The 9122-nt window shown below is 40.5% G+C and overlaps 1 non-coding gene across 1 annotated transcript; it reads left to right on the top strand.

Moving 5' to 3' along the window:
• Window positions 1–8269: 8269 nt before the first annotated feature.
• TRNAF-GAA (transfer RNA phenylalanine (anticodon GAA)) lies at window positions 8270–8342 on the top strand. The gene has a single exon. It is a non-coding gene; the product is annotated as a tRNA-Phe (tRNA).
• The last annotated feature ends 780 nt before the right edge of the window (window positions 8343–9122 follow it).

Below are 9122 nucleotides of genomic sequence, written 5' to 3' on the forward strand. Positions count from 1 at the left end.
GGAAGAAGAGATACAGTGGAGAAGAGCAGCAAGCTCAATGGGATTTCTACCCATTATTGGGGGCAGGTTCTCCTTTCTCATCCTTTCAGTATGCCATGTTAATTAAGGGACCTCTGACCGCTAGGTCCAGTCACGGAAGACTCTGGGGTTGCGGCACTCATCTCACTTTATTGGCCGAGGGAGCCGGCATACAGCTTCCAGGTCATGTGGCCAGCATGACTAAGCCGTTTCTGGCAAAACCAGAGCAGCGCACGGAAACGCCATTTACCTTCCCGCCGGAGCGGTACCTATTTATCTACTTGCACTTTGATGTGCTTTCGAACTGCTAGGTGGGCAGGAGCTGGGACCGAACAACGGGAGCTCACCCCTTCGCGGGGATTCGAAATGACTCATAATAAAAAAAATGGCAGTGTACTGTACCACACCACCAAGCAAAAGAGTGCAAAATATTTACTCTTCAGATGTGAGGTACAATTAGGAAAGGGACAATCATCATCATCTCTCCTTCTTCTTTGCAAATAAGTTTTTATTAGTTTTCCAATAGTCCCCCAATAGTAGCCAAATTATAACAATATCAATTAATAGTGACAATCATCATCATGCACATGTGTATATTATCCCAGCAAAACCTTTCACCTCTTGTCACTGAATGCATTTCTTTAGCTTACTATATAATCTTTTAAGAAAAAGTTGTTAACTACTAAAGTGGTCATTAAAAATACTATCAGGGCAGATAAGATCTCATATTGTCTAGAGGCCAAAAAATTAATAAATCTGCACCATATTTGATTTGTAAGTATATGCATCTGCACAGCTTTGCAAGGATAGGTGTTTGCCTTTACTTATTAGAATACTGTATGCTGGGTTAAAAGATTTAGCCAGTATCAAATATCCCTTTGCACCCAGCTAGCACAATATAGCTATGTTATGAAAATGAGCAGATTAGAGCTTTTGAATTATGCCTGGTACATTGACTTTCAGGTATGTATTCAGCATTATTCCATACATGCAGTGGACTCTATACAGATTTTGTGGATTATTACTCCTGTCAGATTTAATTGGATCAGATATTTTCATAATGGAAAACGAACCAGACTTCGAGTCTAGCCTAGAAATTGGCAAAATCTAATTCATTTCAGTCCTATAAATAGATACAAAGTTCCATCTCATTGCTTATCCCATGCAAACAGGACAAATGGACTTCTCTCAAGGTTTATTGCTTCAGGTGCTCATGGTCAAGCATATCACAGGTGTTTGTACTGCACTGATTGGGGATGCCTGAAATAAAATGATATAAAGGGGGAAGGTGCATCAGTTCCCCAAGGCAAATCTAAGCTTCTGTTCTCATTGCAGAACTTTTTCAAAAACGGAATGTAGTCCCATCACCTTGCAATTCCATCTAAATCCCTGCAGACATTGACACTGTATTAAATAATGGGCTGTACAGACAGTTTCTGCCTCCTACACTCATTAGTGCAAAAAGATGCAAATCCCTTAACAGCCTAGATACCATTTTTATTTTTTTATTTATTTTTTAAAAAAATCACCACAAATTGGAATTTGACAGGTGGAATGTGAAATGGTGGCCTTTTCAACTATTAAAATACTAGACTTGTTTTCATAATCTCCCTAGATGCTTTGCCTAGAGTATTAATGGTTCTCCTGGCTTCTGTCAAATTGCAAGGAAATACCTACCCAAAGTAACAGACTAGGCAGAGTTCCAAGCAGAAAACCACAGAAAGTAGTGCAAACTTCACTTCCTTCCCTGTGGCCAATTTCTTTCAAATCAGTGTTGGTAAAACAACCCAAACATCATTAGCGACAGTGACACTTATATTGCCTACAGTCAAGCTGTTTATCTCCATCACTGCATTTGAATTTTAATAAAGTCGGCTATATAAGCAACTATTTCTAAATTGGCACCTTCTCATTTAATAAGCCCCTTCCCGGTATGTAGTCAGAAGTCCATCTGCTTTATTTTCAAGGTATTTTGCTCAAGATGCAGAAACTTTTTCTGGTTGAATTAATGACAGAATTAGAAAATAACTTCTAGCATTAAAGCACTTGTGACAGGAAATCAACCTAAAAGTTAACCTGCCTTGAACTGAAAGCAATGGCATAAAGTAATGGATTATAAAACCAGGAAAGGAAAACTTTAGCCCTCTAGATGTTGTTCGACTCCAACTCCCACCAACCCCAGCAAGCATGGTCAATGGTAAAGGGTAATGGTAGCTGTATATCAGCAATGTTCAGAGCAGTGGTGGGCAACCTTTTGAGCTTGGTGTGGCAAAATTCGCCAGAAAAACCAAGCATAACTTGGGTAGTGTATCACTTCGAGAAAAAAACCATAATTTCACAATATTTATAGTTTAAATAACAAAAATGTATAATTGTAATATATAACTGTATTTAATAAACAAAAAACTAATTATTTAACCAAACCAAACCAAACCAAAAGCCCCTTATTTATCACAAAGTGCCCAGAGTTGTTGAACTTTTGGGGGGGAGCTGCTGACCAAAGTTTTGGAGTTTTTTTGGGGGGGGTGCAAAAGTTGCTGCACTTTTTTTGGGGGGGGGAAGAGAACAGAAAATAAATGATGAATAATACCTTTGCTGGAACTAACACGCAGCACCGACATAGTCTGCCAAAGTGCCAAAACCCCCAGCACAGAACGGGTTAAAAAATAAGCGCTGTTACACCCAATCATAGTCTGCCAAAGCGCCAGAAAAAACAGCACAGAAAGGGTTAAATAACCAATCTCTGGCTACCAGCAACAACAACAACAACAACAACAACAACAACAACAAAGGATCCAGGTTTTAACAGCAGAGACAAGCTGTAGCAGAGACAAGCTGTAGGAGGAGCGGGAGAACAAATGGGGGGGGGGGACAACAACAACAGTGCAAATGGGCTGATGGGGTGTGTGCCAGTAGTGAGGGCTCTGCGTGTCACGTCTGACATGCGTGTCATAGGTTCACCATCACTGATTTAGAGGCAAGCCGAGAAAAATTAGTTACAGCCAACTGTACAATTCCAATGAATGTGGTAGATACCAAGCCACGGCAGCAAGGAATGTCAACCATTTTTTGTGATAAGTTAACTAAACAAACAAATATGAGAAGAAAAAATTGATTTTGTTGTAAGCATGAAACACGACTAAGAAAATGAAAATGCAAAATAACATTTTAGAACTGTAGAAGCTCCCAGGAAAAGTTACCATCCAGTTTGTTGGAATGAGCACTTACTGAAAATGTGGAGGGAAATCCAAATAGATCTCACCGATTAGTTTATTTTAGAATAAAGGGTGTCTTCAATCCTCTATCTGCAACTTACGACTGAGCAGCAGCTTGGCAACTTTTTACTTGTATAAAAATTAATTATAACATTAAAGTGCAGTTACAGACCATTAGTCAATTATTAAATATGATGGAAAAGATAATAATAAATTATCCTAGATACTTATAAATTAACTCAATATTACCAGTCTTATGAAACAAACTTACCATTTTACAAAAATGGGGAAAATGTTCTAGTAATTGAAGATATCTACAATGCATAATTCAGTATATAATATTTTTTACAATATCATTTTCAGGGGCCCATTATCACCAGGAGTAATTCTCTAACTCAACTACCTGCACTCATCTAATTTGAATGGACAACCTAATAGTCTCATGGCTGGAATGCTAGGTTTACCATCTCTTCATTCATGGATCCATTAGATAATCTTGGACACACAACTTATTGCTCAACCACCATTGCACATTTACAAAATGGTGGTGACCTTCGAAACCTCATACGGTTGTTTTAAAGCAGAGGTGGCTAACCTGTGACTCTCTAGATGTTGATAACAAAGGCTATATAGCACATTTGCATATTTTTTAAAAAAATGGCAGATAAGCAAACACTGTAAGCACTTCTGTAGCATCCACTGTCCATAGATTCCTCATTCTGTTTTACAGATACTGTACTCCTTTAATTGAATTGCTAGCAGAACAGATTTCAGTCCTAACTCTTTTTCGAATTAAATTCTAGCAGAGAGAGGCTCTTTCTCAGTCCTAATAATCCCAATCATGTTTACTCAGAGGCAATTCCCACACAGTTCAAATGGATTTACCCACTAGATAGTGTAGTTAGGACTGCAGCCACAATATCATAGTGGTCTTTGAAGTCAGAACCCACAAGATGTACAGTGTATTTGAAAGGTTCAAGAGCTTTGTTTTACCCACATGTGATAATAATAGTAATAGTAATAAATAAATAAATAAATATTTATCCATTCCCCGCCACTCTGGGTGGCTTCTAACACACATCAAAATACATTAAAATATCACAGACTAAAAACTTCCCTAAACAGGTATTTTCTAAATGTCAGGTACGGTAGTTATTTATCTCTCTGACCTCTGATGGGAGGGCGTTCCACAGGGCGGGTGCCACTACCGAGAAGGCCCTCTGCCTGGTTCCCTGTAGCTTTGCTTCTTGCAGTGAGGGAACCGCCAGAAGGCCCTCGGCGCTGGATGTCATTGCTTGTCACTTGTCACATTGCTTGTCACTTGCAGTGACCAGAATATGGCAGATCAAGGAAAAGGAGAACTGGTGAACCAGGTTACTCTATCCAGTGCTTATCCTGCCTGCTTTTGATGCTCAATATGTAGATCCATAGTGAGGGAGGGCCCTAACACAAATCACCATAATTGTGAGGAATTGCACTCCCTACCCAGCTATCACTCACAAACAGCTGAGAACTGTTTGGAAACCACTATTTCCTCCCCCCTCCACCGAGCTAAAATTTTGAAGTGGTTTAACAAAATCTTTTCCCACAGAACTCTGGAAATTGTAGTTCTGTGAGGGGAATATAGGTAACTCTTAACAAGTCTCAACACCCTTAACTATAGTACTTAGGGTGGAAGGGTGAATTCTTCTCTCTCACGCAGCATTCTATTGATCTCCAAAGATGGGGAAAAGAAAATACTGTATTTTGAACTTCAGCAATGTTTCCTCCTCCCCCCAGCCTCCACCCTCTCTTCAGTGAGAGGAGGGATAGACATCCCTGAATATAAACAGAAGACTTTCCCCCCATCCTCCAAAAACCTCCATGCTGAGATGTGATTAAAAAAAAGTATATCCTATACTGACCTTCAGAAACAATATAGAGATGCCATTTCTCTTCCCCTCCAACCATCTCCATGCTGGGATGATGATGATGATGATGATGATGAAACAACACTGTTTCTTGTTCTCCACTGCAAATGTCCCTCCCACCCACCCCCCAGTTATCCGCAATTTGGGCTCCAAATATGTCCATAAACCCCTTTTCTTCTTGCATCCTGCATTTCTCTTTTACTTTCCATCCGTTTCCATATTTCCATCTCTCTTCATATACTCCGCAGTTCATTGAGGATTTTAATCTTGAAATTTAGTCAGCTTGAACTTCTTTTATTGATGGGAAAGAAGTTGTTACTTTTAAAAACTGATCACTCACTACTTCCACTGTGGCTCAGTCCTGATGGTGGTGTCGTGAGCTCAAAGAACCTTGGGCTGCTAATCTTCTCACTTTCCCACCCAACCTCCTCTGTTTTGTTTTGGCTTTTTCTTCAGAAAACACTCACAAACAGATTTCTCTTACTGTTGAAGAAGCAACTGTTGTGGGAAAAGAAGAGCAAAGAAGAAAAACAGGTTCATTCACATTTTTAGTGTGCTAAATCTGAACAGGAAGCAAGCTCAAATCCCATGCACTATGGCTCTTCACACTTGTCATCAAATTACCCAGCATGCAATGCTCTGACCAGGCATTGCATGTTGGGTAATTGAATTGAGGGTGAAACCATCCCATGTGGGAGCAGTATAGCTCCTAATTCAAAACCACAGCTGGTAGATAATAGCAAAGTAGGGTTGAGCTACTACAGGCCCTATCTCCTCTTAACAAGAAAGCAGGATGAAATGTTTGCAGCAGGTGAATATTTACAAGAAGATGGAGGAAGAAATTTCAGCCTGGGCTTCATTTGAATGCAGATTTCATTCATTTTTGGTGGCCCCTCCAGAACTGCTGCTGCGCCTGATAGAATTTATTTGTTTGCTTAATTAGAATTGTGTGAAATTGGGAGCAGGTGAGGAAGGTTTATTATCTGATTGAAGGTATATTATACATGTAATTATAGGCACAAATAAAACTATTATTAAAATCCTGCTGTTTTAACAGTTATTTGTTTCTAATCAGTTCCTAATAAACGCGGAGAATGGCAAGGGTTAGCAGGAATAATTTGCTACTAATCAAGAATAATAAAGAGAGTAGTCTATTTTCTTCATCAAACATCTCTGATTAGAATGTCATTACAGCTCTCTGCTTCCAATTGATTACATGTTGATTGAGAGGAGGTTGGACTGCAGCGTAATAAGAAAAAATATACAGTATTTAATAATCCACACTTTACCCTGGAAGTTAAGTATGTATCATTGAACAAACAAAAACTTACTTCTAGGTATACATGCATAGGATTGCACTGCTGGTTGCTCAGTACTTCTTGAGGTATCTACAGGACTCTGAGCCTGGAATCCTATACTCAATTGCCTAGGAATAAGTATCATTGAACTAAATGCAGCTTACATCTGAGTAGACAAGTTTAAGTTTGCACCGTTAAGCTATCCATATTGTCTATCTAAACTTCACTGAGTTCAGTTGGTCGAATAAGCAACTGGTTTTACTTGCAACTGGAGTGGGAACAAAAACATAATACTTGTCAGTCCATCATAACTATTGCCCCCAAATGCTATTATTTGTGCTTTTGGTCTACTCCTGGGAAAAGATAGGATACCAATAATTCTTTGCTCTTGAAATTGTAGCCATACTCACAAACAGAAATAGCAGAAGTGGAGGGAACAGTGGAACGATGAACTTGGATGTTTATTATTCAGCACTCTAGCCTGACCCAAATCTTTTTTTTGGGGGACGACACAAGTCAATGCAATCATAAAACAATGTTGGCAGCAAAACTGAGCATAGGTCGGATCTGAATGCTCAAAAAGCTTACACAAATCCAATTGGAATTCTAAAAACAAAACAAATAACAAAACTGACTGTGCTGTTATGTGTTATTTTAAACAAATTGAGCCTGATTTTGAAAATGATCCCAAGCTTAATGAACATGGTTCCTAAACCTTTTCTGTGATTAGAGAATTCTGGGGAACAATAATAACCAGGCATAGAGACATGGCACTTGACTTTTCTCACTAACGCATTGTGAACCTTGACACCATCCAGAGGAAGCCCATTTGGCACCCAGTGGAATCTGGAGTTTTGATTGTTCCCAGGCCTTGTCAAGCCCTATCTCAGTCAAGCTCAGCATGTGGATAATCAGCCTTTGACCAGCAATGGATTATTACCGTGTTTATGTTCCTACAGATATTTTTAATCAGCTTTCACTTAGCGTTTCAGGGGAGCTGACAAATTGTCAGTTCTGTGAGCCATTAGATAACATGATACGGCCCACCTATTATTTCACATGGAAGAATGCATTTCCTTGCTCTTAATATACCACAAACCCCAGAGGAGGAGAACGTTCTGCTCATTTGGTGCTGCTGCCTCCACTAATGCCCTCTTTTCAATTTGTCAATCAGTGAGCATTTGTCACAGCACTCATTTCAAAGCACTTTTCAATAACTATTAGCATTCACAGCTCCCTGCAATGGGTAAAGAGCAAATTAAGAACAGCTGTATTTTCTATGGATGCACCCCCCCACCTTTGCTAGTCTAATTAAAACTTCTCATTTTTCTTCAAATTTGATGGATATTTCTCCCAAGCCTTTTATACATGGGTCAGGAACTTGTGGATCTCCAAATCTTGTTGGACTACATCTCCCATCACCCCTGACCATTGAAAGCAGAATGAGACCTTCTTCCTCATTTCTTACGACCACTGTCACTGGTACCAGTAAGCTGGTGATGGGGACAGAGTGGCAGGCAGATACGTAGGAGAAAGAGAGGGCATTTGGGAGCACATTAGGAGAATTGGGGGTAAGGAATGGAGCACACCATGTACTCAGTGACATCACTGGAGGTTAGTGATGAATCTGTCATTTTCAGGGTGTTTTTGTGTTTTTTTCAGTCTTCAGTTTTTCATATTTCCACATCAGTTTGAAATTACTGTATTATTCTTTTAAGCCCCCACAAAGATCATAGTGCTAATTTCTTCTAATATACATACACATTTTTTGCAAAGCAACTTCTACTAATATAATGCATTTTCTTTGCTATTTTCTATGCACACTTTGGCTAAAATAGCTCAGTTGGGAGAGCGTTAGACTGAAGATCTAAAGGTCCCTGGTTCAATCCCGGGTTTCGGCATCAGTAGTTTACGGGATTTTGGGGGGGGGGACGCGGGTGGTGCTGTGGGTTAAACCACAGAGCCTAGGGATTGCCAATTGGAAATTTGGTGGCTCGAATCCCCGCGAAGGGGTGAGCTCCCGTTGCTCGGTCCCAGCTCCTGCCAACCTAGCAGTTCGAAAGCACATCAAAGTGCAAGTAGATAAGTAGGTACCGCTCCGGTGGGAAGGTAAATGGCGTTTCCGTGCGCTGCTCTGGTTCGCCAGAAGCGGCTTGTCATGCTGGCCACATGACCTGGAAGCTGTACGCCGACTCCCTCGGCCAATAAAGCGAGATGAGTGCCAGTCGGTCACGACTGGACCTAATGGTCAGGGGTCCCTTTACCTTTACCTTTTATGCACACTTTACCCTACTGGTATATGTATTTTTATTCACTTTAAGTGACTGTAGAGCTGCAGTTAGTAACCCAAAAGCCCATGTCCCAACAAAAGGGAATGTGCCCAGCTCAGGGCCAGCCCAATACAGTTTGGTATCTGAGTTGAACCACAAAAGAGCACCTTCCTATGCCGGGGAAGAAGACAGGAGTGAAGATCTACATTAGAAACAAGGAGGAGTGGAATCAAAGCAACCTTACGCGATAGCTGAAGTGGGAATCAAAGTCTTTCATGGGAGACGCAGAGCAAGCGCAGAGCACAGGAGACCCTAGAGGGCATTGTCTGCCATTGCTTCTGTAGGGGTGGGAGGAGACCAGCAGCACTTCCTATTTGCCAAGAAGTCACTGTGGAAGTGGCATGGGGGGAG

The sequence above is a fragment of the Zootoca vivipara genome, chromosome 5, assembly GCF_963506605.1.
Source record: "Zootoca vivipara chromosome 5, rZooViv1.1, whole genome shotgun sequence".
Classification (NCBI taxonomy): domain Eukaryota; kingdom Metazoa; phylum Chordata; class Lepidosauria; order Squamata; family Lacertidae; genus Zootoca; species Zootoca vivipara.